Raw genomic sequence first — 9,552 nt, 5'->3', positions numbered from 1 at the left:
TCCCATTACTCTTTGTACAATCAGCTTTTTAAAGAACTACATTGGCTCAAAAGCACTTTGGGTTAAAAGTTATATAAGATCCAACAACATGAGAGCAGAAAGATTCCCCTTTCAATAGTAAACCCAATGAGGTGTCCTTTATGTAAAAAGAAACCCTCTTATGGGAAGATACAGAGATAACAGCTGCTTTGGGTCAAAAACAAACAAACCAACCCACTTTTGTACAACAAAAGAAACAGAAATATCAAAGATTTAAAAAAAATCATTTTTGCTTTAATAAATCTTCCACGGCAGTTTGCAACCCAAACACTGCAAAATTGTGCCAGGAGAGAAATTTGTAAAGTCTCCCAAGCACCTCACCAATGTTTTCAAATTTAAATGTTAGGACTGTACATAGTTATAATAATCTAAATAAAAGCTATTCATTTTTAATAGCTCTGAGACTCTGCAAATCAAAAGTAGTCAATAGGATGGGAGCTAAAAGTCCTAAATATTGATCCATATCACACAACTTACAGCCTAGAGTCACAAATGATAAAAGTGCCTGTAATTAAAGTTGATTACTTTCCATTTTCAAATCCATTCTGGCTTTCTGTAACTGACAAATGGTATGACCAGGTTTCAATCCTTCGTGTCTGAGCATTTTTTCCATTTTTGCTCAGGCTTAAAAAAAATGCAGGTTGACAAAATTAGAAGAAAAGTAAAATGAGTTGGAAGTTAACAGCTACGACTCACCTATGATTTAAAACAGGGTGTCAAACTCACAGAGTCTAAATACAGACAATAAGGGAGTTAAACTGGGTTCAAAATGGCTGCCTGATTTAACCTTGGCTCATCCCAATGCCAACCTTACAATTACAGACCCAATGCAGTGGGGCCATATCCCCATGTCCCTCATGTTCTGGTAGCCCACCAGAGCTCAGTAGGCTGGATACAGAGGTTCCACAGGCCAGATCTGGCCCCCAGACCATGTTTGACATCCCTGCTTTAAAGTAAGCAACTGAAATGAAGCAGAGGGATAAACCTGAAGACAAGGTGGGCCGGGAAGGGGTGAGGGGGAAGAGAGAGAGAGAAAAGAGGGGAGGGATTGGAAAGGGTGTCATTTATTTTTCTTATAAAACTGGCCTGTCTCCATAGCCAACTAAGTTATAAGCCACAGAAAATACTCCAAAAACCAAAAAACTAAAAGCCAGCATGATGAATTGGAATCAAAACTGCAAGTCAGTTCAAAACTCATCTTACCACAGAGAATTAGTATTCTACTCTTCCTGACTTATTGCTGTCCCACTCCCCCACACTATGAATGCACTGACATACTGGATCTTATCCACACCTTTCTAAAAATACCAGGTGCAAGAACTTGGCTCTTAAATCCACAACTTTTTAGAGAAGTGAAAGCAGGATGAAGCCGACTTTCCTACTGCAGGATCCTTTGAAAAAGGAGTGGCCTCAGACTGGTCTAACCTAAAAATGAAAGCAGGCATTAGACTAAATTTACAACTATACTGATACAATGTTCCTGACAGTGCCCAAATTAGAGGGGGAAAAGGGAGCAGGGGCTTGTTTTTGTATTTTGGCCAAAAATCCTTCTAAGCATAGACAAAGCATGGATCTGAGTGGTTGGTGCACAGCCTATAAAGGACTTTCTGTAAACAAAGGACTTTAAGCTACAAATCTTTTTCCATCATCTTACAGGCAGGCATAGCACAAACAAAAAGGCAGGAAAGATATTTTTAAAAATTATCAATCCAACTCTTGACTGCTCTGATGTTACCTATGATATTCCTAAATTTTCTTTTACATCATTTTTCTGCACAGTCATTAAGAGGGAAAAATAAATAAAATCAAGAGCATATAAGTGCTTGTGGTTCTTGACAAAGACATCACTCAGTCACCAAGAGCACCACAGCCCTAAGAAGATAAGCAACAGCCTTAGAACAAATTATATTCTACTAGCACTAAGAGATTGTACTCCTGCTGAGATGAAAAAAGAAAAAATTCCTCCACATGAGAACACTGAACTCCATGACAGACCAAACAATATGAGTATACAGATATCCAGAATCACCCTTCCCCTTCAAAAGACACAAACACAAAAGAAAAATATAATGCATGATATAGAGGCCAGGATTTGGGGGGCTTTGAAAGGACAGCAACATAGAGCTGCTGGCCCTCCCTAAACCTTCCATCTCAGATAAACCAGAGCAAACAAACTCATGACTGTGTAAGGAGGCTAATGACTGGCTGGCACAGAGTACTTCAGTAGTGAAGCTGCTCTGCTATGCTTTTTGAGTCTGAACCAATGGAAAAAGTGGCAGCCATGAGTCAGAGCATTCAGCCTTGCTTAACTCACATTTCAGCTTCAAAAGTGTACCTAAGACTACAGACTAGCTTCAGGCTAGACTTAAATATATCTCCCAAGGTTGCCTCAAAGGCTAGGTACAGACATTCAAAAACTCAACTAGCCCAGGTTCCCCCCCCTGCAGCCACATCCCCCCCTCCCCACAGCCAGCTGGCCGCTCCTTGGAGGGACTCAGCCCAGGGTGCCATGTCAATGCCTCCACCACTGCTGCCTGCAATGGCAGGGATTAAGTCCCCCCACCTTCCCCTCAGGCTACTGGCATCTGGCCGCCACAGCCTCAGGTGCATGAATGGAGCCTATCACTCTACTGGTGCCTGCACTGCCATCCCCTGGAATGGGGGGATTAAACCCTCTCCTTCCCCTCAGGCTACCAGGGTCTGGCCCTGCTCCCGCTCCTGCCACTGGAGCAGCAAAGGGGGAGGGGTGGGGGATGCCCAGCAAGGGCTGCTGCCCCTCTCCAAAGCAGACCCAGCAGACTCCCTTCCAGGGTTTTCCACCCCCACCCCTTTTTCTCAGCCAGCCGGAGCAGTGACAGTGCTCCAGCTAGGGGGGAGACGGGCAGGGCCAACCCTGCTTGGCTGGAACAGACAGCCCAGCCCAGCCCAGGGCTGCAGAGCACTCCGAGATGCCAGGGGACTGTGATTCAACTTAAGCCAGGAAGGGATCTGGGACGCAAGTGTCATAAACCAGTCTGACCTCAAATCAGTTAAGTCTGATACTACATTCAACCAGGTTTATCTTAAACCTGTTTCAGTCATTTTGAACCTGGTTTATGTGCACTGGTTCTGTTACAGGTTTAAACCAGTTTGTGCGCAACTTCTGTCCCCAGCCAAAAAGGTTTAAGGAACCTCTCCACCTTTTTTAAATACCTGAGTTCCCTTTATAGACAAAGCTGGCCTTCCAAACCTAACGGCTGACTCAAAGCCAGAGAGAAGGAAAACACCCTTAGCTCCTGTTCACACTAATGCCTTTCTTGACAAGGCAAATTCACAGAGGACTAGTCCCTTAACAGCTATTAAGTAGAATGGTCAGGGGTGCAACCTCTGAAATCCTTAAACCAATGATGGTTGTTGCCAGGGAGGCTATGACAGGGGATGGATCATTCTAGGAATGACTCATTCATATGCTCTCCTCCTAAAACATCTTTTTCTCTTTTCCAGATATAAAACATTCTACATGAAATCCCTCAAATTCAAATTCAGTTGGTTTTTTGTTTTTTTTAAAAACAAAGAATGAATTCTAAATCAGGGGTAGGCAACTTCTAGCACATATGCTACAGCATGGCATATAAAGGCATTTTGCTTGGCACAAGGGGGCTGGGCTTGCACGGCCACAAGAAGAATCAGGCCCCTCATGACTCCTCCACTGTCTGCCCCTAGTAGGCCAACATCTTACAAGTTGAGGATGCAGATGTTGTTGGCACACTGCCCAAAAACATTGCTGACCCTTGTTCTAAATAGAAGGAAGAAACTATATTTTTCACTGTTAATGGTGAGAAACAGTCAGGAAATAGCCATAAACATTTTCAGGTAAAAAAGAAATTCTAAGACATTTAACCTTCCTCATGTAATCAATTTTAAAAATCCTTTTCAAACGTCTACAGTACTACAGTATAACTTCTACAGGAAAAAGAGTTTTGTTTACAACCTACCTACCCTGACAACACCCTCTCCAAAAGTGTTGTCCAAAACCTTAATTTTAATCTTTGATATCTAAACTAAGGAGTTTAAATAGAGATTTTTATGCTTAATAGGCCTGAATGTTAAGGGTGTCAAAGCACATATTGGCCTCAACAAAGTCTGTAGAAAAATCAAGTAAATGAACACTTTTTAATATTAGGTCTCTTATTTAGGTGCATAAGATGAAAATTCTGGCCTAAAATTTGAGTCTTTCATACATTTTAAAACAGCTCAGCCAAAGTTGTAATAACTACCAATCAGATGAGTATCTAGTTTTTAGTAACACTATATTGCACTCCTGCCTACAGTTACCTAGAATATGTTCAGTCTAAAATAGTGGTTTGCAACCTGTGGTCCACAAACCCCTGGGGGTCTGAAGACTATGTCTAGGGAGTTTGGGAAAGATGACTATGGTCAATCAAAAGTATGCAAACACCTACACTTATAATTCACAGGGGTCCACACCTCCATTCAAATTTGAGGGGTCTGCAAATGAAAAAGGTTTAAAACCACTGATCTAAACCAGTGATTCTCAGTCAGGGTGAAGGCAGGATAAATACACACTTTTATATACTAAATGAGAGATATATAGAGCACAAATTTTCGTGAACCCAAATTTACTTCACTGGGTGCCTTGTTGTAACTTTCAAAGATAATACCATGTGGCACATTATATTAACACTGATGTAGACATTCATCACTTAGGGATCACATATAATTATTCAGCAAGCTTTCTTTTCACCCCATTTATTACAACTGGCACAAAACGTCTTGAACATCAGATGCAGAAGTGTGTGCAACAATGTCATTTTATGTATATAGTTGGTATTGCCAGGTCCAAATTTTTAAAAAAATGTGAATCAGATTGCCATACAACATCAGGAGGCACTACTTCACAGTCAGGGTAGCTAGGAGCTGGAACCAACTTCCAAGGGAAGCGGTGCTCACTCCTACCCTGGGGGTCTTCAAAAGGAGGCTAGATAATCACCTAGCCAGGTTCGTTTGATCCCAGCACTTTTTCCTGCCCATGGCAGGGGGTCAGACTTGATGATCTGCTTAGGTCCCTTCCGACCCTAACAACTATAAAAAATAAAAGATTTTGGTCTCTCCTCTGACCCAACAAGTGCCCAAGAGTTCTCTGAGTGAGGCTCCTTTTCTAGAAAGATGAGTTTCTTAAATCAACTCTCCTGGTCCAGGAGCAAACTATAGTCTGACTGTTACAAATAGCATAACCAATTACAACAATGTGCTGCTTGGGTCATTCTGGGGAACAAACCTGGAACCTAAAAGGCATGGAAAGACGAGCCTCTATCACTTATGAACCTGATCTTTATTTAAAGAAGCAGTTTCAGTCATAAATCACATGCACACAAATAGAGGCTACAAAAGATCCAAGTTTGTTATGCTTTGTCCAATAAACTGTGTGGTAAAGTATTTGGAACTTGGCTCTGATCTGCAGTGATCTTTAGCACGCCCTCAGTTATCTGTGGCCTAGGAAAATGTAGTTAATCTGCAATGTAATAATATCAGCTAAGTTCTCATAAGTTATAAAATGCACAGAAATATTTAACAACAATCCATTCAAGATAAAGAACTAAAATTCATGTTCGCTGGGCCTGCAGGGAATAGCTAAGAATCTCCCTTAATTGTGGGATGCTCAGAGAGTTTCTCACCTATGCAAGATAACTTGTGGCCAAGGTCAAGATCATATTACTCATGATAAAAATCATAAAAATTGGCAACACTGCATAAACAGATATCCTAACATTTCAGCAATAATAACTGTCATTCAAGACATGTCTGTTTATACTAAAAATATCATATACAGGAAACCTATATTTTTAGAGACAGACAACATTGTAAATGAGTGTTAAACCAAACAGTTAAAGGGTTATTCCATCACAAATTATTCTAAACAACTTGCATTCCCCACATATTGGCCTACTACCTCCTACACCGATATACAGCCTGGTTTGTAACATGTTTCATTAGGTATCTGCAGTAACTGTTAAAACAAGTAAACTTATAACGGTCTACTAACTTGACAAAATTTTTAATTAAAAGGTTTCAAGCAAGCAAGTTGTATATGTTCAGCTAAAACTTATGGACTTGTATGCTAGCAAGAATGAGATGTTAATACACCCCTTGTAAGACTTCCATGAAGTGACAGAAGTTAGCAGCAACAGCATAGACTGTGCTCATGCATTTTTACTACCATTTTATCTCCCCCTAGTTCAGCGCATCATCTCAGCGGCATCTCTGTCTTTCAGTAAGGCCAAAAGTAGCTTGGCAAATTCCAATATGGTGCATTCTAGACACATCATAGGATCATATGAAACTAGGGCTGAAAGGGACCTCTGGAGGTAATCTAGCCAAGCCCACTCCTCAAAGCAAGATCATCCCTGACAGAACTCTCCCAGCCAAGGGTCTGTCTAACCTGCTCCAGAAAATGTCCAGGAATGGAGAGTCCACAAATTTCTTTAGGTAGCCTGTTCCAATGCTTGACCACACTCATAACCAGCAAGTTTCTCCTAATCTCCCATTTAAGATGCCTCTGCTACAGTTTGAGGCCACTGCTCCCAGTCCTGACCCCTACTGCCACAGAAAAAAGGCCCTCTCCATCACCATCCTTCAGGTATTTGAAGACTTATCAAATTCCCCCCACCCGATGTCTTCTCTCCTCCAGACTAAATAACCCTAGCTTTCAGCTTGTCCTCATAAGTTGCGTTTCCAGGCCTCTAATCATTTTTGTCACTCTGTGCTGGACTCCTTCCAATCTCTCCATGTCCTTCTTGAAGCATGGGGTTCAAAACTAGACACAATACTCCAGGTGAGACCCTACCAGTACCAAATACAGTGGAAGAATCCCTTCCTAAATTTGCAAGTGACACTCCTGTTAACACAATCAGGAATGCTACAGGCTTTTTCTTTTTCTTTGCCACAAGAGCACACTGTTGGCTCATATTCATCTTATGGTCCACTGTAACCCCCAGGTCCTTCTCTGCAGCACTGCAGGCTAACCTGCAGTTATTCCCCAGTCTGCATTTGTGTGTGTAATTATTTTGTCCAAAATGTAGGACTACACCTGTCCTTCCTGAATCTCAGCAGCTTGATTTTGGACAATTCTCCAGCATCAAAATTGATCTGGTACTAGATGTTAAAACTGAAGAACCTGGGGGCAAGAGACAATCTTAGGATTGCACACACATGTACAGAACTTAAGACATTTAGCATCCAGTAAAGGGCTAACTGAAATCACAAAGCAAACAGATTTAAAGACTGCTTTCAACTTTTTCAGTGGAAACTGCTAATAATGGCAAACACCTATAACATGGTCACTCACGTTTCAAATCACAAGGTTGCTATTGCTTAAAGCATTTTCCATTCAAATACATGCTAAAGTAGTATCCTGTCCAGAATATCTAGGGGTGGAATAGGAATGCACATGCAGAAGGGAAGGTGGCGGCAACAGAAGGCCAGTAGCCACCTTCCTATCAACACCCAAGCATACACACCTAGACCTCATACAATATTCTTCTTCATTTGTTGTCATCAAATTAAGTGAGCAAAAATTAATACCTTGTAGTTCTATCCTATCCTCTTCTGTACTAAAGGATCAGGCACCTGTAAACAAACAGCAGTTCTTTTTGGGGCTAAAAACAAAACAAAAAATAAAAAAACATTGTTTAACTGTTGCTCTTCATTGTTCTTACACCTTTTTTTATTTAAAAAAAGAAGTCTAATATGGGCAAAAAGGATGAAATATTAATAGGAATCTGAACTAGCACACATGCATTCCCTCGAGTCCAAGGAAAAAGATGTGTTTCTAATTACATAAAACAGATATTTAACTACAGATGCTTCCAGGATAACCACAAAACATACAATTTTGATTCTACATATGATAAGATAGTTTAAAAGTGGCAGTTTTAATTTCATACAAAAAAACTAGAACTCTTGGTTCCAAAATGATACCTCTTATTAGACCAACTGAGAAATCACAATCAACTGTATATAAAGTGGTCTAGAGGATATGTAGCCCCTAAGATATATTAGTTAAAATTTATGTACAGCAGTAATTAAAAAGCAACTGAAAGATAATTAAAAGGCTAAATAGGTACAGTGTGCTTTACTTACATGGCATACCAAATAAGTGTCTAATGTATTTTAGTTTGGTAACACAATGGCAATCCCAATGCGTTACCTATTGCTTATGCTGTAGCAAATACCGGATACCTGCACATTGGTCAAAGGCATAAACCACTTGGACTAAAGATGCTGGGCACTCACCGTCTACTATGTGACTTAATTATACTCCGATTAACTGCATACCATCTCTAGCTGTCAATTTTGTAACTAACTGTAGTCTCTTTAACTATTATGCCAGAAACAGTGAAGGGGAAACAGTTGTCAAAGGGCTGCTATTAAAAAATCTTGAAAATGACTGGAGCCAGTCAGTCTTACAGCTACTATCTCACTACATTTTAAAGGCTTCTAAGAACAGCCCTGAAACTATTAAAAGCCCTGAAAAAAGGGAAGTTAGTCAGCTTCCGAGCTAATACAGCAGCACTGTAAAACATACACACATATACATACATACATACACGTTTGTTAGGTAAACAGGACTGTCAGCACTGTCGTATTAACAGCCCTGAAAATGAGGGAGTGGCGTAGTCAGTTTTGGGGCTGCTACAACTGCCGATAGTGCAAGTGTTCATAATAAGTATCATTTACATCAGGCTTGGCTAAGTACAGTCTTTTTTCAGTCACAAGGCTATAAAGTCGAAATCAGCACTTAGCATAGTTCTTAATCTCTTTTAGCAATAGTTCAAAGAATTTAATTGTGAAAATCTTAAGAGAGTTTTTTTTATGCAAATAAAAATTTCAACCATTTGGCCTGAAGAAAAGTGTGAAGCCAATTTATATCCAACTAGATCCGACCATATACTCTAGAAACAGTGCTACCTAAGTGTATGCAGGCCAGAGTAACAGATGGCAAAGCTATGCTACGAAAATTGACGTAAGCTGTTTTAACCAATCAGGGAACAAAGATAGATGCCATTCCACTTCAAAGAGCATCAACAATGATCTTCATTCTACTCTAAACACACATACCTACTCCTTTTCCCTAAAAAAGTGACTACAAAAAAAAGAGCCCAAGACATTAATCATGAAGTTTGGAAGACTAGGAGCGTGAGTTGTGACTAAAAACAAATCAGAAATGGACTCCACAATCCAGAATGTTTCGAGCAATAGCTCTCCTGATAAGAGTATTTAAGTCTGAAATAGTAAACAGGAAAAAGATCTCAGTCCCAGAGCAACCAACTCTAAAGTATTATTCAAATATATTGCAAATCCAAAGAATGATTAACAAAATCAGCAACTCTCACAGAACTTCTTATCTCCTGGTCAGTGGTCCAAATCCAACTGAGATTAGTAGTTAGGAGTTATCCAATGATCAGTATGTAACAATTTAAATAACCTTTTTTTTAAAAAAAAAAAAAAAAAAAA

Source organism: Gavialis gangeticus, unplaced genomic scaffold, assembly GCF_001723915.1.
Source record: "Gavialis gangeticus isolate Ggan-Ray unplaced genomic scaffold, GavGan_comp1, whole genome shotgun sequence".
In the NCBI taxonomy this organism is placed as follows: domain Eukaryota; kingdom Metazoa; phylum Chordata; order Crocodylia; family Gavialidae; genus Gavialis; species Gavialis gangeticus.
The sequence above is the reverse complement of the archived record's forward strand: the minus strand, read 5'-3'. Positions refer to the sequence as shown.